The sequence below is a fragment of the Pseudophryne corroboree genome, unplaced genomic scaffold (assembly GCF_028390025.1).
Source record: "Pseudophryne corroboree isolate aPseCor3 unplaced genomic scaffold, aPseCor3.hap2 scaffold_844, whole genome shotgun sequence".
Taxonomy (NCBI): Eukaryota; Metazoa; Chordata; class Amphibia; order Anura; family Myobatrachidae; genus Pseudophryne; species Pseudophryne corroboree.
This window is the reverse complement of record NW_026970423.1, coordinates 185475-207233: the sequence shown is the minus strand read 5'-3', so window position 1 is coordinate 207233 and position 21759 is coordinate 185475. Positions and strand designations below refer to the sequence as shown.

General features: G+C 40.0%; 3 non-coding genes across 3 annotated transcripts; all 3 read right to left on the bottom strand.

Annotated features, from left to right (window-relative positions):
• Nucleotides 1–2381: 2381 nt before the first annotated feature.
• On the bottom strand, nucleotides 2382–2455 carry TRNAS-ACU (transfer RNA serine (anticodon ACU)). The gene has a single exon. It is a non-coding gene; the product is annotated as a tRNA-Ser (tRNA).
• Nucleotides 2456–5886: 3431 nt separating this feature from the next.
• On the bottom strand, nucleotides 5887–5960 carry TRNAS-ACU (transfer RNA serine (anticodon ACU)). Its single transcript has one exon. It is a non-coding gene; the product is annotated as a tRNA-Ser (tRNA).
• A 3374-nt stretch (nucleotides 5961–9334) lies between these two features.
• TRNAS-ACU (transfer RNA serine (anticodon ACU)) lies at nucleotides 9335–9408 on the bottom strand. Its single transcript has one exon. It is a non-coding gene; the product is annotated as a tRNA-Ser (tRNA).
• Nucleotides 9409–21759: the final 12351 nt, after the last annotated feature.

The following is a 21759-nucleotide window of genomic DNA, read 5'->3' as shown; positions in this document are numbered from 1 at the left end:
TTGTCTACTTAAAGATCACCAAAATCTGATAACAAGGTCAATTACGTCCCTGGGTGGGATTGAACCACCAACCTTTTGGTTTATTGCCGTACACACTAACTGATTGCGCCACAGAGACACTTTGCAAAAGTACATACTGACAAAGGCTAATAAGCATTCATCTAAAACGTTTCCTAGAAAAACTTTAAAAAGTCAATAATCTGGAGAGTTTTTGTAAGATGTTTCTTCCATCAACCAACGAAGAAACACATTGGTACTTTCCCATGATGAGTGAGTGCTTCAGGATCTCTTGCACTTACATGTGCAGCAGAGTACTGCAATGGAAGCATGCTGGGCCCATTACCCAGAGGTAGGCAGATTGAAACTATCCTCTGCTATATGCATTTTTTTTGTTAATTAAAGTAATCAAAACTGGGATTGATATTTTTGCTCTTTTATTTTTACTAAAAGTACAATAACTTTTACCATTTTAATTTGTTTTAATAGTATATTGACAGTATAGTTTTCTTTAAAAAATCCACTTAATTTTCTTTACCCTATTATTAAAAGGGTAATTGACAAAAACAAACTACATTGTCACCAGAAGAGCAATACAAAATGTACAAGTGATATATTAAAATCATCTTTCCAGCTTGAATTTCAATGATGCATTGGGGCAACGATTTTGTGAGAAACATCTTTACCCTTAAATATAGATTTTCTTAATTCCTTACCTGTGTGCTAATTAGATATCACCTTGTTTTCACATTAAACAGACTTCTACATGAGAAAGCAGAAAGGATGCAGTGGCGTTAATGTTTCCTGGTGTCAACCTGTATTATTTCAGTAGACATTGAAATGAGGATGCATCTTGCTGCCTTTCCAATGAAGCAAGTTTAATTTAGTAATAGGTGAAAAACCATCCCTACAAATGTGTTAATCAGAGACTTGGCTTTGTGGACACTTTTCAGAGAACAAATTTGTTAGCATAAAAATAAAGGCAGAAAATGAAGAGCTGTTTAATCACTCAATTGGATTTTTTTTGCCAGCATATTTCTTTTTCTCTGCAACCCACTGCTAAATTGTGCTTCCTAGCTGTTTTTATAAAATCAATGAATCAAATCTAACTCTGATTACATCAGAGAAGGCTAGGTACCCTACACCATAACAGGGGGTTTGAAATTTTGACTTGTCTACTTAAAGATCACCAAAATCTGATAACAAGGTCAATTACGTCCCTGGGTGGGATTGAACCACCAACCTTTTGGTTAGTAGTCAGACACACTAACCGATTGCGCCACAGAGACACTTTGCAAAAAGTTCATACTGACAAAGGCTAATAAGCATACATCTAGAACGTTTCCTAGAAAAACTTTAAAAAATCAATAATCTGGAGAGTTTTTGTAAGATGTTTCTTCCATCAACCAACGAAGAAACACATTGGTACTTTCCCATGATGAGTGAGTGCTTCAGGATCTCTTGCACTTACATGTGCAGCAGAGTACTGCAATGGAAGCATGCTGGGCCCATAACCCAGAGGTAGGCAGATTGAAACTATCCTTTGCTATATGCATTTTTTTTTGTTAATTTAAGTAATCAAAACTGGGATTGATATTTTTGCTCTTTTATTTTTACTTAAAGTACAATAACTTTTACCATTTTAATTTGTTTTAATAGTATATTGACAGTATAGTTTTCTTTAAAAAATCCACTTAATTTTCTTTACCCTATTATTAAAAGGGTAATTGACAAAAACAAACTACATTGTCACCAGAAGAGCAATACAAAATGTACAAGTGATATATTAAAATCATCTTTCCAGCTTGAATTTCAATGATGCATTGGGGCCAACGATTTTGTGAGAAACATCTTCACCCTTAAATAAAGATTTTCTTAATTCCTTACCTGTGTGCTAATTAGATGTCACCTTGTTTTCACATTAAACAGACTTCTACATGAGAAAGCAGCAAGGATGCAGTGGCGTTAATGTTTCCTGGTGTCAACCTGTATTATTTCAGTAGACATTGAAATGAGGATGCATCTTGCTGCCTTTCCAATGAAGCAAGTTTAATTTAGTTATAGGTGAAAAACCATCCCTACAAAGGTGTTAATCAGAGACTTGGCTTTGTGGACACTTTTTAGAGAACAAATTTGTTAGCATAAAAATAAAGGCAGAAAATGAAGATCTGTTTAATCACTCAATTGGATTTTTCTACCAGCATATTTTTTTCTCTGCAACCCATTGCTAAATTGTGCTTCCTAGCTGTTTTTTATAAAATCACTGAATCAAATCTAACTCTGATTACATCAGAGAAGGCCAGGTACCCTACACCATAAGAGGGGGTTTGAAATTTTGACTTGTCTACTTAAATATCACCAAAACCTGATCACAAGGTCAATTATGTCCCTGGGTGGGATTAAACCACCAACCTTTTGGTTAGTAGCCAGACACACTAACCGATTGCGCCACAGAGACACTTTGCAAAAAGTACATACTGACAAAGGCTAATAAGAATTCATCTAGAACGTTTCCTAGAAAAACTTTAAAAAGTCAATAATCTGGAGAGTTTTTGTAAGAATTTTCTTAAATCAACCAACGAAGAAACACATTGGTACTTTCCCATGATGAGTGAGTGCTTCAGGATCTCTTGCACTTATATGTGCAGCAGAGTACTGCAATGGAAGCATGCTGGGCCCATTACCCAGAGGTAGGCAGATTGAAACTATCCTCTGCTATATGCATTTTTTTTGATAAAGTAATCCAAAACTGGGATTGATATGTTAGCTGTTTTATGTTTACTTAAAGTACAATGACTTTTACCATTTTAATTTGTTTTAATAGTATATTGACATTATTGTTTTCTTTCAAAAATCCACTTAATTTTCTTTACCCTATTATTAAAATGGTAATTGACAAAAACAAACTACATTGTCACCAGAAGAGCAATACAAAATGTACAAGTGATATATTAAAATCATCTTTCCAGCTTGAATTTCAAAGATGCATTGGGGCAACGATTTTGTGAGAAACATCTTCACCCTTAAATAAAGATTTTCTTAATTCCTTACCTGTGTGCTAATTAGATATCACCTTGTTTTCACATTAAACAGACTTCCACATGAGAAAGCAGCAAGGATGCATTGGCGTTAATGTTTCCTGGTGTCAACCTGTATTATTTCAGTAGACATTGAAATGAGGATGCATCTTGCTGCCTTTCCAATGAAGCAAGTTTAATTTAGTAATAGGTGAAAAACCATCCTTACAAAGGTGTTCATCAGAGACTTGGCTTTGTGGACACTTTTCAGAGAACAAATTTGTTAGCATAAAAATAAAGCCAGAAAATGAAGAGCTGTTTAATCACTCAATTGGATTTTTTTGCCAGCAAATTTCTTTTTCTCTGCAACCCACTGCTAAATTGTGCTTCCTAGCTGTTTTTATAAAATCACTGAATCAAATCTAACTCTGATTACATCAGAGAAGGCCAGGTACCCTACACCATAAGAGGGGATTTGAAATTTTGACTTGTCTACTTAAAGATCACCAAAATCTGATAACAAGGTCAATTACGTCCCTGGGTGGGATTGAACCACCAACCTTTTGGTTAGTAGCCAGACACACTAACTGATTGCGCCACAGAGACACTTTGTAAAAAGTACATACTGACAAAGGCTAATAAGCATACATCTAGAACGTTTCCTAGAAAAACTTTAAAAAGTCAATAATCTGGAGAGTTTTTGTAAGATGTTTCTTCCATCAACCAACGAAGAAACACATTGGTACTTTCCCATGATGAGTGAGTGCTTCAGGATCTCTTGCACTTACATGTGCAGCAGAGTACAGCAATGGAAGCATGCTGGGCCCATAACCCAGCGGTAGGCAGATTGAAACTATCCTCTGCTATATGCATTTTTTTTTGTTAATTAAAGTAATCCAAAACTGGGATTGATATTTTGGCTCTTTTATTTTTACTTAAAGTACAATAACTTTTACCATTTTAATTTGTTTTAATAGTATATTGACAGTATTGTTTTCTTTCAAAAATCCACTTAATTTTCTTTACCCTATTATTAAAATGGTAATTGACAAAAACAAACTACATTGTCACCAGAAGAGCAATACAAAATGTACAAGTGATATATTAAAATCATCTTTCCAGCTTGAATTTCAATGATGCATTGGGGCAACGATTTTGTGAGAAACATCTTCACCCTTAAATAAAGATTTTCTTAATTCCTTACCTGTGTGCTAATTAGATATCACCTTGTTTTCACATTAAACAGACTTCCACATGAGAAAGCAGCAAGGATGCAGTGGCGTTAATGTTTCCTGGTGTCAACCTGTATTATTTCAGTAGAAATTGAAATGAGGATGCATCTTGCTGCCTTTCCAATGAAGCAAGTTTAATTTAGTAATAGGTGAAAAACCATCCCTACAAAGGTGTTAATCAGAGACTTGGCTTTGTGGACACTTTTCAGAGAACAAATTTGTTAGCATAAAAATAAAGCCAGAAAATGAAGAGCTGTTTAATCACTCAATTGGATTTTTTTTGCCAGCATATTTCTTTTTCTCTGCAACCCACTGCTAAATTGTGCTTCCTATCTGTTTTTATAAAATCACTGAATCAAATCTAACTCTGATTACATCAGAGAAGGCCAGGTACCCTACACCATAAGAGGGGGTTTGAAATTTTGACTTGTCTACTTAAAGATCACCAAAATCTGATAACAAGGTCAATTACGTCCCTGGGTGGGATTGAACCACCAACCTTTTGGTTAGTAGCCAGACACACTAACTGATTGCGCCACAGAGACACTTTGTAAAAAGTACATACTGACAAAGGCTAATAAGCATACATCTAGAACGTTTCCTAGAAAAACTTTAAAAAGTCAATAATCTGGAGAGTTTTTGTAAGATGTTTCTTCCATCAACCAACGAAGAAACACATTGGTACTTTCCCATGATGACTGAGTGCTTCAGGATCTCTTGCACTTACATGTGCAGCAGAGTACTGCAATGGAAGCATGCTGGGCCCATAACCCAGAGGTAGGCAGATTGAAACTATCCTTTGCTATATGCATTTTTTTTTGTTAATTTAAGTAATCAAAACTGGGATTGATATTTTTGCTCTTTTATTTTTACTTAAAGTACAATAACTTTTACCATTTTAATTTGTTTTAATAGTATATTGACAGTATAGTTTTCTTTAAAAAATCCACTTAATTTTCTTTACCCTATTATTAAAAGGGTAATTGACAAAAACAAACTACATTGTCACCAGAAGAGCAATACAAAATGTACAAGTGATATATTAAAATCATCTTTCCAGCTTGAATTTCAATGATGCATTGGGGCAACGATTTTGTGAGAAACATCTTCACCCTTAAATAAAGATTTTCTTAATTCCTTACCTGTGTGCTAATTAGATATCACCTTGTTTTCACATTAAACAGACTTCTACATGAGAAAGCAGCAAGGATGCAGTGGCGTTAATGTTTCCTGGTGTCAACCTGTATTATTTCAGTAGACATTGAAATGAGGATGCATCTTGCTGCCTTTCCAATGAAGCAAGTTTAATTTAGTTATAGGTGAAAAACCATCCCTACAAAGGTGTTAATCAGAGACTTGGCTTTGTGGACACTTTTTAGAGAACAAATTTGTTAGCATAAAAATAAAGGCAGAAAATGAAGAGCTGTTTAATCACTCAATTGGATTTTTCTGCCAGCATATTTTTTTTCTCTGCAACCCATTGCTAAATTGTGCTTCTTAGCTGTTTTTTATAAAATCACTGAATCAAATCTAACTCTGATTACATCAGAGAAGGCCAGGTACCCTACACCATAAGAGGGGGTTTGAAATTTTGACTTGTCTACTTAAATATCACCAAAACCTGATCACAAGGTCAATTATGTCCCTGGGTGGGATTGAACCACCAACCTTTTGGTTAGTAGCCAGACACACTAACCGATTGCGCCACAGAGACACTTTGCAAAAAGTACATACTGACAAAGGCTAATAAGCATTATTCTAGAACGTTTCCTAGAAAAACTTTAAAAAGTCAATAATCTGGAGAGTTTTTGTAAGAATTTTCTTAAATCAACCAACGAAGAAACACATTGGTACTTTCACATGATGAGTAAGTGCTTCAGGATCTCTTGCACTTACATGTGCAGCAGAGTACTGCAATGGAAGCATGCTGGGCCCATTACCCAGAGGTAGGCAGATTGAAACTATCCTCTGCTATATGCATTTTTTTTGTTAATTAAAGTAATCCAAAACTGGGATTGATATGTTAGCTATTTTATGTTTACTTAAAGTACAATAACTTTTACCATTTTAATTTGTTTTAATAGTATATTGACAGTATTGTTTTCTTTCAAAAATCCACTTAATTTTCTTTACCCTATTATTAAAATGGTAATTGACAAAAACAAAATACATTGTCACCAGAAGAGCAATACAAAATGTACAAGTGATATATTAAAATCATCTTTCCAGCTTGAATTTCAATGATGCATTGGGGCAACGATTTTGTGAGAAACATCTTCACCCTTAAATAAAGATTTTCTTAATTCCTTACCTGTGTGCTAATTAGATATCACCTTGTTTTCACATCAAACAGACTTTCACATGAGAAAGCAGCAAGGATGCAGTGGCGTTAATGTTTCCTGGTGTCAACCTGTATTATTTCAGTAGACATTGAAATGAGGATGCATCTTGCTGCCTTTCCAATGAAGCAAGTTTAATTTAGTAATAGGTGAAAAACCATCCTTACAAAGGTGTTCATCAGAGACTTGGCTTTGTGGACACTTTTCAGAGAACAAATTTGTTAGCATAAAAATAAAGCCAGAAAATGAAGAGCTGTTTAATCACTCAATTGGATTTTTTTGCCAGCATATTTCTTTTTCTCTGCAACCCACTGCTAAATTGTGTTTCCTAGCTGTTTTTATAAAATCACTGAATCAAATCTAACTCTGATTACATCAGAGAAGGCCAGGTACCCTACACCATAAGAGGGGATTTGAAATTTTGACTTGTCTACTTAAAGATCACCAAAATCTGATAACAAGGTCAATTACGTCCCTGGGTGGGATTGAACCACCAACCTTTTGGTTAATAGCCGTGCACACTAACTGATAGCGCCACAGAGACACTTTGCAAAAGACCATACTGACAAAGGCTAATAAGCATTCATCTAAAACGTTTCCTAGAAAAACTTTAAAAAGTCAATAATCTGGAGAGTTTTTGTAAGATGTTTCTTCCATCAACCAACAAAGAAACACATTGGTACTTTCCCATGATGAGTGAGTGCTTCAGGATCTCTTGCACTTACATGTGCAGCAGAGTACAGCAATGAAAGCATGCTGGGCCCATAACCCAGCGGTAGGAAGATTGAAACTATCCTCTGCTATATGCATTTTTTTTTGTTAATTAAAGTAATCCAAAACTGGGATTGATATTTTGGCGCTTTTATTTTTACTTATAGTACAATAACTTTTACCATTTTAATTTGTTTTAATAGTATATTGACAGTATAGTTTTCTTTAAAAAATCCACTTAATTTTCTTTACCCTATTATTAAAAGGGTAATTGACAAAAACAAACTACATTGTCACCAGAAGAGCAATACAAAATGTACAAGTGATATATTAAAGTCATCTTTCCAGCTTTAATTTCAATGATGCATTGGGGCAACGATTTTGTAAGTAACATTTTCACCCTTAAATAAAGATTTTCTTAATTCCTTACCTGTGTGCTAATTAGATATCACCTTGTTTTCACATTAAACAGACTTCCACATGAGAAAGCAGCAAGGATGCAGTGGCGTTAATGTTTCCTGGTGTCAACCTGTATTATTTCAGTAGACATTGAAATGAGGATGCATCTTGCTGCCTTTCCAATGAAGCAAGTTTAATTTAGTAATAGGTGAAAAACCATCCTTACAATGGTGTTAATCAGAGACTTGGCTTTGTGGACACTTTTCAGAGAACAAATTTGTTAGCATAAAAATAAAGCCAGAAAATGAAGAGCTGTTTAATCACTCAATTGGATTTTTTTTGCCAGCATATTTCTTTTTCTCTGCAACCCACTGCTAAATTGTGCTTCCTATCTGTTTTTATTAAATCACTGAATCAAATCTAACTCTGATTACATCAGAAAAGGCCAGGTACCCTACACCATAAGAGGGGGTTTGAAATTTTGACTTGTCTACTTAAAGATCACCAAAATCTGATAACAAGGTCAATTACGTCCCTTTTGGTTAGTAGCCGGACACACTAACCGATTGCGCCACAGAGACACTTCACAAAAAGTACATACTGACAAAGGCTAATAAGCATACATCTAGAACGTTTCCTAGAAAAACTTTAAAAAGTCAATAATCTGGAGAGTTTTTGTAAAATGTTTCTTCCATCAACCAACGAAGAAACACATTGGTACTTTCCCATGATGAGTAAGTGCTTCAGGATCTCTTGCACTTACATGTGCAGCAGAGTACTGCAATGGAAGCATGCTGGGCCCATAACCCAGAGGTAGGCAGATTGAAACTATCCTTTGCTATATGCATTTTTTTTGTTAATTTAAGTAATCAAAACTGGGATTGATATTTTTGCTCTTTTATTTTTACTTGAAGTACAATAACTTTTACCATTTTAATTTGTTTAAATCCACTAAATTTTCTTTACCCTATTATTAAAAGGGTAATTGACAAAAACAAACTACATTGTCACCAGAAGAGCAATACAAAATGTACACGTGATATATTAAAATCATCTTTCCAGCTTCAATTTCAATGATGCATTGGGGCAACGATTTTGTGAGAAACATCTTCACCCTTAAATAAAGATTTTCTTAATTCCTTACCTGTGTGCTAATTAGATATCACCTTGTTTTCACATTAAACAGACTTCCACATGAGAAAGCAGCAAGGATGCAGTGGCGTTGTTTCCTGGTGTCAACCCGTATTTTTTCAGTAGACATTGAAATGAGGATGCATCTTGCTGCCTTTCCAATGAAGCAAATTTAATTTAGTAATAGGTGAAAAACCATCCCTACAAAGGTGTTAATCAGAGACTTGGCTTTGTGGACACTTTTCAGAGAACAAATTTGTTAGCATAAAAATAAAGCCAGAAAATGAAGAGCTGTTTAATCACTCAATTGGATTTTTTTGCCAGCATATTTCTTTTTCTCTGCAACCCACTGCTAAATTGTGCTTCCTAGCTGTTTTTATAAAATCACTGAATCAAATCTAACTCTGATTACATCAGAGAAGGCCAGGTACCCTACACCATAAGAGGGGGTTTGAAATTTTGACTTGTCTACTTAAAGATCACCAAAATCTAATAACAAGTTCAATTACGTCACTGGGTGGGATTGAACCACCAACCTTTTGGTTAGTAGCCAGACACACTAACCGATTGCGCCACAGAGACACTTTGTAAAAAGTACATACTGACAAAGGCCAATAAGCATACATCTAGAACGTTTCCTAGAAAAACTTTAAAAAGTCAATAATCTGGAGAGTTTTTGTAAGATGTTTCTTCCATCAACCAACGAAGAAACACATTGGTACTTTCCCATGATGAGTGAGTGCTTCAGGATCTCTTGCACTTACATGTGCAGCAGAGTACTGCAATGGAAGCATGCTGGGCCCATAACCCAGAGGTAGGCAGATTGAAACTATCCTTTGCTATATGCATTTTTTTTGTTAACTTAAGTAATCCAAACTGGGATTGATATTTTTGCTCTTTTATTTTTACTTAAAGTACAATAACTTTTACCATTTTAATTTGTTTTAATAGTATATTGACAGTATAGTTTTCTTTAAAAAATCCACTTAATTTTCTTTACCCTATTATTAAAAGGGTAATTGACAAAAACAAACTACATTGTCACCAGAAGAGCAATACAAAATGTACAAGTGATATATTAAAATCATCTTTCCAGCTTGAATTTCAATGATGCATTGGGGCAACGATTTTGTGAGAAACATCTTCACCCTTAAATAAAGATTTTGTTAATTCCTTACCTGTGTGCTAATTAGATATCACCTTGTTTTCACATTAAACAGACTTCCACATGAGAAAGCAGCAAGGATGCAGTGGCGTTAATGTTTCCTGGTGTCAACCCGTATTTTTTCAGTAGACATTGAAATGAGGATGCATCTTGCTGCCTTTCCAATGAAGCAAATTTAATTTAGTAATAGGTGAAAAACCATCCCTACAAAGGTGTTAATCAGAGACTTGGCTTTGTGGACACTTTTCAGAGAACAAATTTGTTAGCATAAAAATAAAGCCAGAAAATTAAGAGCTGTTTAATCACTCAATTGGATTTTTTTGCCAGCATATTTCTTTTTCTCTGCAACCCACTGCTAAATTGTGCTTCCTAGCTGTTTTTATAAAATCACTGAATCAAATCTAACTCTGATTACATCAGAGAAGGCCAGGTACCCAACACCATAAGAGGGGGTTTGAAATTTTGACTTGTCTACTTAAAGATCACCAAAATCTGATAACAATGTCAATTACGTCCCTGGGTGGGATTGAACCACCAACTTTTTGGTTTATAGCCATACACACTAACTGATTGCGCCACAGAGACACTTTGCAAAAGTACATACTGACAAAGGCTAATAAGCATTCATCTAAAACGTTTCCTTGAAAAACTTTAAAAAGTCAATAATCTGGAGAGTTTTTGTAAGATGTTTCTTCCATCCACCAACGAAGAAACACATTGGTACTTTCCCATGATGAGTGAGTGCTTCAGGATCTCTTGCACTTACATGTGCAGCAGAGTACTGCAATGGAAGCATGCTGGGTCCATAACCCAGAGGTAGGCAGATTAAAAATATCCTCTGCTATATGCATTTTTTTTGTTAATTAAAGTAATCCAAAACTGGGATTGATATTTTTACTCTTTTATTTTTCATTAAAGTACAATAACTTTTACCATTTTAATTTGTTTTAATAGTATATTGAAAGTATTGTTTTCTTTTAAAAATCCACTTAATTTTCTTTACCCTATTATTAAAATGGTAATTGACAAAAACAAACTACATTGTCACCAGAAGAGCAATACAAAATGTACAAGTGATATATTAAAATCATCTTTCCAGCTTGAATTTCAATGATGCATTGGGGCAACGATTTTGTGAGAAACATTTTCACCCTTAAATAAAGATTTTCTTAATTCCTTACCTGTGTGCTAATTAGATATCACCTTGTTTTCACATTAAACAGACTTCCACATGAGAAAGCAGCAAGGATGCAGTGGCGTTAATGTTTCCTGGTGTCAACCTGTATTGTTTCAGTAGACATTGAAATGAGGATGCATCTTGCTGCCTTTCCAATGAAGCAAGTTTAATTTAGTAATAGGTTAAAAACCATCCTTACAAAGGTGTTAATCAGAGACTTGGCTTTGTGGACACTTTTCAGAGAACAAATTTGTTAGCATAAAAATAAAGCCAGAAAATTAAGAGCTGTTTAATCACTCAATTGGATTTTTTTTGCCAGCATATTTCTTTTTCTCTGCAACCCACTTGCTAAATTGTGCTTCCTAGCTAATTTTATAAAATCACTGAATCAAATCTAACTCTGATTACATCAGAGAAGGCCAGGTACCCTACACCAGAACAGGGGGTTTGAAATTTTGACTTGTCTACTTAAAGATCACCAAAATCTGATAACAAGGTCAATTACGTCCCTGGGTGGGATTGAACCACCAACCTTTCGGTTAATAGCCGTGCACACTAACTGATTGCGCCACAGAGACACTTTGCAAAAGTCCATACTGACAAAGGCTAATAAGCATTCATCTAAAACGTTTCCTAGAAAAACTTTAAAAAGTCAATAATCTGGAGAGTTTTTGTAAGATGTTTCTTCCATCAACCAACGAAGAAACACATTGGTACTTTCCCATGATGAGTGAGTGCTTCAGGATCTCTTGCACTTACATGTGCAGCAGAGTACAGCAATGGAAGCATGCTGGGCCCATAACCCAGCGGTAGGCAGATTGAAACTATCCTCTGCTATATGCATTTTTTTTTGTTAATTAAAGTAATCCAAAACTGGGATTGATATTTTAGCTGTTTTATTTTTACTTAAAGTACAATAACTTTTACCATTTTAATTTGTTTTAATAGTATATTGACAGTATTGTTTTCTTTAAAAAATCCACTTAATTTTCTTTACCCTATTATTAAAATGGTAATTGACAAAAACAAACTACATTGTCACCAGAAGAGCAATACAAAATGTACAAGTGATATATTAAAATCATCTTTCCAGCTTGAATTTCAATGATGCACTGGGGCAACGATTTTGTGAGAAACATCTTCACCCTTAAATAAAGATTTTCTTAATTCCTTACCTGTGTGCTAATTAGATATCACCTTGTTTTCACATTAGGGTAATCTCCTGTTTGCGGTCAGCACACTCTTTGAGGGTAGCCGTATCCTGGGACGGGAGGGCTACCTTCTTGGATAAGCGTGTTATCCACGGGAGGATTCCCATCGTAACCTATCCGTTGATGGGAAAGGATACGCCATAAGAATCCTTTTGGAAATCTGCAGTCTTTTATCTGGAGATTTCCAAGCTTTTTCACATAACTCGTTCAGCTCGTGTGAGGGGGGAAAGGTTACCTCAGGCTTCTTTCCCTTGTACATATGTACCCTCTTGTCAGCGACAGGAGGTTACTCTGTGATGTGCAAAACATCTTTTATTGCCATAATCATAAATCGAATGGATTTTGCCAATTTTGGCTGTAACTTTGCATCATCGTAATCGACACTGGAGTCAGAATCCGTGTCGGTATCTGTGTCAACAAACTGGTATAGTGGGCGCTTATGAGACCCTGACAGTCCCTGCAACATAGGATCAGGCATGGGTTGAGACCCTGACTGTCCCAAAGCTTCTGCCTTGTCTAATCTTTTGTGCAATGAGTTTACACTAGCATTTAAAACATTCCACATATCCATCCAATCAGCTGTCGGCGGAGACACCACATTCATTTGCTCCCGCTCCTCTCTAATATAGCCTTCTTCCTCAGACATGTCGACACACGTGTACCGACACACCACACACACAGGGAATGCTTTTTCTGAAGACAGTTTTCCCACAAGGCCCTTTGGAGAGACAGAGAGGGAGTATGCCAGCACACACCCCAGCGCTATATAACCCAGGAATAAAACAGTAACTTAATGTTTGCCCAGTAGTGCTGCTGTATGTAATTTGCGAATTATGTGCCCCCCCCCCCTCTTTTCAACCCTCTTGTCTAACGTGGTATAAGCAGGGTAGAGTCCGGGGAGCTTCCTCTCAGCGGTGCTGTGGAGAAAAAATGGCGCTGGTGAGTGCTGAGGGAGAAGCCCCGCCCCCTCGGAGGCGGGCTTCTGTCCCGCTTAAACTGTAAAATTGGTGGGGGCTCATACATATATACAGTGCCCAGCTGTATATATGTTATATTTTTGCGAAAGAGGTTTATATTGCTGCCCAGGGCGCCCCCCCTGCGCCCTGCACCCTTACAGTGACCGGAGTATGTGAGGTGTATGGGAGCAAAGGCACACAGCTGCAGTGCTGTGCGTTACCTCAGTGAAGATCATGAAGTTTTTCTGCCGCCTCTGAAGTCTTCTTTTCTTCTCATACTCACCCGGCTTCTATCTTCCGGCTCTGCGAGGGGGACGGAGGCGCGGCTCTGGGACGGACGGCGAGGGTGAGATCCTGCGTACCAATACCTCTGGAGCTAATGGTGTCCAGTAGCCTAAGAAGCAGGACCTTGCAACTCAGAGAGTAGGGCTGCTTCTCTCCCCTCAGTCCCTCGATGAGGGAGTCTGTTGCCAGCAGTGCTCCCTGAAAATTAAATACCTAACAAAATACTTTCTGTCAGAAAGCTCAGGAGAGCTCCTGAAAAGCACCCAGTCTCCACTGGGCACAGTATCAAACTGAGATCTGGAGGAGGGGCATAGAGGGAGGAGCCAGTGCACACCCAGAACTAAAGTCTTTCTTAAAGTGCCCATGTCTCCTGCGGAGCCCGTCTATCCCCATGGTCCTTACGGAGTCCCCAGCATCCTCTAGGACTTTAGAGAAAATAGGATTTTAATACCTACTGGTAAATCCTTTTCTCTTAGTCCGTAGAGGATGCGGGGCACCCGTCCCAGTGCGTACTGTGTCTGCAGTTATTAAATGGCCCTTAACTCCAGAACATTTATGTGGAGACAACTTTCCTGACTTGACCATCTTCCTTGGATGTTTTCCCCCTGTGTGACTGCTCCCCAGCCTCGGAGGGTTGCATCCGTGGTCCCTAGGATCCCGTCCTGGATCCCAAACCATCGCCCCTCTAGGTGGTGAGAACTGTGCAGCCACCAATGGAGTGAGATTCTGGTCTTGGAAGACAGGATTATCCTCCGGTGCATGTGTAGGTGGGATCCGGACCACTTGTCCAACAGGTCCCACTGGAACACTCTGGCATGGAGCCTGCCAAACTGAATGGCCTCGTAGGCCGCAACCATCTTCCCCAGCAACCGAATGCATTGATGGATTAACACTCTTGCTGGTTTCAGAATTTGTTTGACCAGACTCTGGATCTCCAGAGCCATTCCACTAGAAGAAAACCTCTTCTGTGTCCAGTATCACTCCCAAAAACAACAACCGCGTCATTAGGACCAACTGCGATTTTGGCAAGTTTAGGAGCCAACCATGTTGTTAAAGAACTGTCAGGGAGAGTAGATGTTTTGCACCAACTGGTACCTGGATCTCGCCTTTATCAGGAGATCATCCAAGTACGGGATAATTGTGACTCCTTGCTTGCGAAGGAGAACCATCATTTCCGCCATCACCCTGGTGAAAATCCTCGGAGCCGTGGACAGACCAAACGGCAACGTCTGAAATTGGTAATGACAATCATGAATTGCAAACCTCAGGTAGCTTGATGCAGTGGCTAAATGGGAACATGTAAGTAGGCATCCTTTATGTCTACCAAAACCATGAAATCTCCTTTATCCCCCGGACTGGAGATCACTACCCTCAGAGATTCCATCTTGAAATTTAATTTCTTTAGGTAGAAATTAAGGGATTTCAGATTTAAGATTGGTCTGACTGAGCCGTCCGGCTTCGGGACCACGAAGAGGCTTGAATAAAAACCTTCTCCCTGCTGACTAAGGCTGATTTGAACAATCGGTGAGGGGGAACTTCTTGAAACCCCAGTTTGTACCCTTGGGACACTATTTGTAAAACCCACGAGTCGAGGTCCGAATGAATCCAGAACTGACTGAAGGGTTTTAGACGTGCCCCCCAGTGGCGGAACTAGCGAGCAGTGGGCCCATGTGCGACAAAATGGCTTGGCCCCCCCCCCCATCCCATCCCATCCAAGTCCACCCCCTCACCCCTGGAGAGGATCTGGTGAGGGGGGCCTGCTCAGGGAAGTGGATACCTAGCAACAGTGCCGTAACTAGACATTTTAGCAGTGTGTGCAAGAAACGGCATTGGAGCCCCACCCCTGCATGCAAAACAGGGGCAGTGCGCGCCGTAGGCGCGTGCAAAAAAACATAGTGGCGTGGCTTCGTGGTTAAGGGGTGTGGCCACAAAATAATACCAATTCATAAAACGGTGCACAGTAGTCTCCATTATTCAAATTACGCCCACAGTAGCACCACTACACCAGGTAGAGACCCTTTTACACCTTACGGCGGACAGATTCCTCTTTTTACACATTACAGCAGACAGCGTCCTCTTTTTACACATTACAGCAGACAGCGTCCCCTTTTTACACATTACGGCAGACAGCATCCCCCTTTTTTACACAACGGCAGACAGCGTGCCCTTGTTACACATAGCGGCAGACAGCGTACATTTTTTTCACATAACGGCAGACAGCCTGCCCTTGTTAAACATAGCGGCAGACAGCGTACACTTTTTACACATAACGGCAGACAGCCTGCCCTTGTTAAACATAGCGGCAGACAGCGTACACTTTTTTCACATAACAGCAGTCAGCCTGCCCTTGTTACACATAATGGCAGACATCGTACACTTTTTACACATTACAGCAGACAGCTTGCCCTTGTTACACATTACAGCAGACAGCTTGCCCTTGTTACACATTTTGGCAGACAGCGTGCCCTTGTTACACATTACGGCAGACAGCATCCCCCTTGTTACACATTACGGCAGGCAGATTCCCCCTTGTTACACATTGCGGCAAGCAGATTCCCCCTTTTTACAAATTGCGGCAAGCAGCTTCCCCCTTTTTACACATTGCGGCAGGCAGATTCCCCCTTTTTACACATTGCGGCAGGCAGTCCCCCTTTTTACACATAGCTGCAGGCAGATTCCCCCTTTTTACACATAGCGGCAGGCAGATTCCCCCTTTTTACACATTGCGGCAGGCAGTCCCCCTTTTTACACATAGCTGCAGGCAGATTCCCCCTTTTAACACATAGCTGCAGGCAGATTCCCCCCTTTTACACATAGCTGCAGGCAGATTCCACCTTTTTACACATAGCGGCAGGCAGATTCCCCCTTTTTACACATAGCGGCAGGCAGATTCCCCCTTTTTACACATAGCGGCAGGCAGATTCCCCCTTTTTACACATAGCGGCAGGCAGTCCCAAGAAAGAAAGAGAAGAAAGAAAGAAAGAAAGAAAGAAAGAAAGAAAGAAAGAAAGAAAGAAAGAAAGAAAGAAGAATTATACTTACCCTCTCCGCTGGCTCAGGCTCCTCGTGCAGCTTGACGATTCCTGGGCGGTAGAGAAGGAGGAGGAGGAAGGTAGAGGAGGGAGCCGCAGCAGCGCTGTGTTATTGGTGGAGGCGCTGCTGCTGCTGCCCCTCTGCTTCACTATAGGCTGTTCTCGGAAGACAGCCTATAGTGAAGCAGAGGGGCAGCAGCAGCAGCGCCTCCACCAGTAACAAAGCGCTGCTGCGGCTCCTTCCTTCACCTCCCTCCTCCTCCCCCCCCCTCCGTGCCGCTGCTCCTCTCATCTCCAAGCGACCCTCCTCCCTCTTCGTGTGTTACAGAGGCGGCAGCGTGTCTGGTGCTGCGGCTGCTGCCCGTAGTGCCCTGGCCTGATCTGTTCGTTACGACGGGCGGGCGGCGGGAGTCGCAGGACGCAGACCCGACGGGAGCGCTGGTGTGCGGCTGCGGCATGATACAATGAGTCATTGTGACTCATTGTAATGCCGGCGGCTGTGGGCCCTTGAGTGCGGCGGGGCCCCAGTGCAATGCACTGCCTGCCCTGCCAGTAGTTCCGCCCCTGGTGCCCCCCACTGGTGTGGGCTCCTGCAAGAGAGCCCAAGCGTCATGCAGTGGATTTGGCAGAAGCAGAGGACTCTGCTCCTGCGATCTTGAAGAGGCTTCTTGGAGTCAGCATCAGCATTCCCTTGGTGAATCCACAATGCCCTCCTATCCGAGACTGCCATGAAATTGGCCCGTGAGCACTTGTGCCCGGTGTAGGATTTTTAAATATGTGTAGTTTACTGTATGCAAGGGTTTAAAACCTTTTAGGAACTGAGATCTAAGGTGTATTACATGTAGTTTAAAAAAAACAAAAAAGGTTTATTTTATGGCAGTAGTTTCCAAACTGGGGTTCTTGCACTGGTAGCATAGTTTGGTGGTCCAGGACCAATTAAAATTATTTATACTTTATTAAATTGGCAAAACCATTCCCTCACAACATAACTGAACCTGAGGATGACATGCTATAAACACAATTTACTTAATTTTATATTTTTTTCTGAATTTCTCAATAAAAAAAACTTTGGCCTAGGGGTGCCGTGAAACAAATTTTGATACTATTTATTTATATAGTGCTCTTTCTCCAACAGGACTCAAGGCGCTTGAGATATGGCTTCTGGAACAGAACACAGGATTCTAAATGTGGCTGTACCAAGGACCTATACAGTGGCATTACAGGTTGAGTATCCCTTATCCAAAATGCTTGGGACCAGAGGAATTTTGGATATCGGATTTTTCTGTATTTTGGAATAATTGCATACCATAACGAGATATTATGGTGATGGGACCTAAATCTAAGCACAGAATGCATTTCTGTTTCATATATACCATATACACACAGCCTGAAGGTCATTTTAGCCAATATTTTTTATAACTTTGTGCATTAAACAAAGTGTGTGTACATTCACAGAATTCATTTATGTGTCATATACACCTTATACACACAGTCTGAAGTTCATTTAATACAATATTTTTAATAACTTTGAGTATTAAACAAAGTTTGTGTACACTGAGCCATCAAAAAACAAAGGTTTCACTATCTCAGTCTCACTCAAAAAAGTCCGTATTTCGGAATATTCCGTATTTCGGAATATTTGGATATGGGATACTCAACCTGTATTACTTTTTTCTGCTACTGGTTCTTTACCTATGCAAACAAGCATCTGACTTGCCTTTCCTATTGCTTTGTTACATTGCTCACCTGAAATAGTAATACTTAGATAGCTTTCCTCTTGCCATTATAATGCCCTTAATATTATAGTTAGCCTTTGTATTTTTGAGACGTGTATGATTTTGCATTTTTTGGCATTAAATGTTGCCATGTTCTTGACCATTCCTCTAGTCCAGGGGCGGAACTCCCAGAGACAACGGAGTCAGTTGCCGCCGGGCTCCAGCCCTAAAGGGGCTTCCTCCATTGCCCTCCGGCTGTTACGTGCCCTTCCTACTAAATAGACAAAGGCGCTACCAGCAGGGTCTCGCAGTTTGTACATTCCATGCCGTAACACCCTTCTTTCCACCTTTTTCAAGACCCAGCCCAGCAGCCTCGCCGCTGCCACCACCGCTAGCTGCAGCACTGCCAGCGGTGGGGTGCCCCTGCTTCTTCTCACACCACAGATAGCTGGGCAGCACTGCAACTGCCTGCCTGATTGCTCCGCTCCCTTCCGGCTCCAAAGCACCTCTGCTGCCCAGTGATCCAGGAGCCTGCTGCTAGGAAGAAGTGGCCGAGCTTCAGCAAGCGAGTCTGGACACTGGCGGAGGAAGCCATGATAACCAGATAATGGGGAGTGGAGAGCCAGTTCCAAGGTAATACTTTATACAGCTGGTTGAGATCCTGGTCGGTGGATATGGATTCCAAGAAAACCCTGGAGGTGCTTCCTTTCAAGGGAGACACTCTCTTTGGAGAAGACCTCAATAAGATTGTAGCTGATCTGGCTACTGCTAAAACAGCTTGCCTACCTAGTATGACTCCTACCACGCAGAAGGCTAAAAGTACTTTCCCTTGGCCCTTTCATCCTCAAGGTAAAGCGTCAGGCATACCCAAAGCAAGCTCATGCTTCCAGACCTGCCAAGCCCAGACTGAAGCAAGCTTGGGCTGCCCATCAGCCTGCTTCCAAAACGGACAAGCCTGCCGCATGACGGTGCAGGCCTCCCTCTGGGGGATCCCAGGGTGGGGGGCCCGACTTCTAGGTTTGGCATAATTCTAAGCTAGAGAATTCTGTTTGGAGCTCACCTTGTACTTTGTGAAGAAATAATCAGCATTGTGGCTGAGCAGATACATGTAGTGTGTGGCTGCAAACTGCATGGATCTGCTGCGTTGTAATGCTGATACTTTTTTTTTCAAAGTACCAATAGCTTCATATAATGTTCACAATTTTTATGCAGGATCAAATAGCTCAATAGGTAGGGTGTTTGATTAGAATTCAACAGGTTATAGGTTTGAATCCTGGGTATGGTAGTTTGAGATGTGTTATTTAATAAAGTATGTTGTTCTGACTGCCGGCATCCTATCACCTGGGATATCATACTAAATAAATGGAGTTGATCAATTTTTTTTTTTTTTTTTTTTTTAAACTAGGGACAATTTCCAGATACTTTTCTTTATAACTGAGATTGCCCCCTGGAACTTCACATCAGTTGACAACTATGCATGAGTGGGCAGTGCTTGCTCTGGATCTGCCCACCCATTTATGTGCCGTCATAAAAGAAAGCACAACTGACAGTTATCCTGGGCGTACACTACACAATTATCTGTCAGGCTATCTATCCAGTCTGGATGGATGGAATGAAAATCTGGTAATGTATAGGAGCAAATGTCAATTAACCATTTGCTCCCAGACACTAGAAAAGTGGTCAAAAATGGTCATTACACAAATTAGTTAAACCCAAAATTTAACCAATTTGTTTAGGGGACCATTTTTGTCCATTTTCTAGTGTTTGAGAGTAAATCGTTGATGGTCATTTGCTCACATAGATAACCGGATTTCTATTCCAACCAGCCAGTGTTGGAGATATGGTCTGCCAGATTACATAATGCATACCAGAGCCATAACTAGACTTTTTGGTGCCCTGTGACAGATAATTATATGCCCCCCCCCTCCCCATTTTTGCAATATGGACAAAAGGCGCATGCCTTGTGGGGAAGGGGCATAACAAGATTGGTCTCAGAGAAAGCACATGAGATATGAAGATATATCTAGTATACTTGACACTCAATGGTTTGTGGTATTGCCGGGGTGCCCTCCTTAAATGCATATACAGTCACACATGGCGTGTTTGTGCAAATGGCATATCAGCAGTCAGCACTAACTGGTGACATGCCATTTGTACAAGTAAGCCATGTGTGACTAATATATAAACATACTTTATTAAATAACACCTCAAACTATCATACCCAGGATTCAAACCTATAACCTGTTGAATTCTAATCAAATACCCTACCCATTGAGCTACTTGATCCTGCATCTATTCTAACCTCCAAAAACAGATTCAGTTGCATTTTCCAGCGTGTTTTGTTTGCGCCTTTGCAAATGTCTTACATCGACAAACTTATTTAGTACTATTTTGCAAATAGGGTTACATTGTCGCAACATTGTGTTCCCTAATTGCTTGATTTTTTTAAATGCAACAATTGATAAAGACACCTGATAATTGCTCTGTGGAGTCTTATTTTGTGTCTACTTCTTATCTACATTTAATTCCCTACCTCTAATCAAGGCATTTTTAAATGCTGGGGGCTGCCAGGACGTGAGGCCTACCTAGACTTTAGATCTGAATTTGAATGTACTTGTGAACTAACTTAATTTCCTACTTCTAAATTCATTCCTAAATTCACTACTTACATTAATCCTGTAGTTGGGCATTTTGAGCCTTCAATTGTGGGCATTGTTTTGTGTCCAGACCAGCAGCTGGTGGTGTGCATTTGCTGGAAAGGCATCGAAGACCTCCGATATGCTGCATCTCCTGATGTGTGTCTCCCTCAAGTGTCTGTCAGCAAATGCCTGCTAGACACCCCATTCCAAGCTGATTGTGACATCACGGTACATGCATCATAGAACAGGCATGCTAGAACATGGGTCTTCAACCTGCGACCCTCCAGCTGCTGTGGAACTACACATCCCAGCATGCCCTGCCTCAGTTTTAGCATACCTTAATAGCAAAACTGTGGCAGGGCATGCTGGGATGAGTAGTTTCACAGCAGCTGGAGGGCCACAGGATGAAGACCCATGTGCTAGAGCCAAGCCGCAGGTACATTGAATGCTAGCAAGCTGAATATTTAAATCCTTTTTGTTCCGCAGCATTCCAATGTGGAAGATTCCATGAAAACAGAGATCCTTCCATTGAGAAGGACATGCTGCCTGGATGACTACACTGTGCAAATTAAATCACGGAGCCAGTTGGTTTGTGGGTGGCTCTGGTGACTGGGTGGTTGGGTGGGCGGTGTGTCGGAGGTGGAGCACATGTAAATGAATGTGTATCATCCAGCTAGTGAGAGAGAAAACTCATGCAGGAGTGTGCCTGCTTGTCAGTGGGTTATGCACCTTGCCAGACGTCAAATCTACATA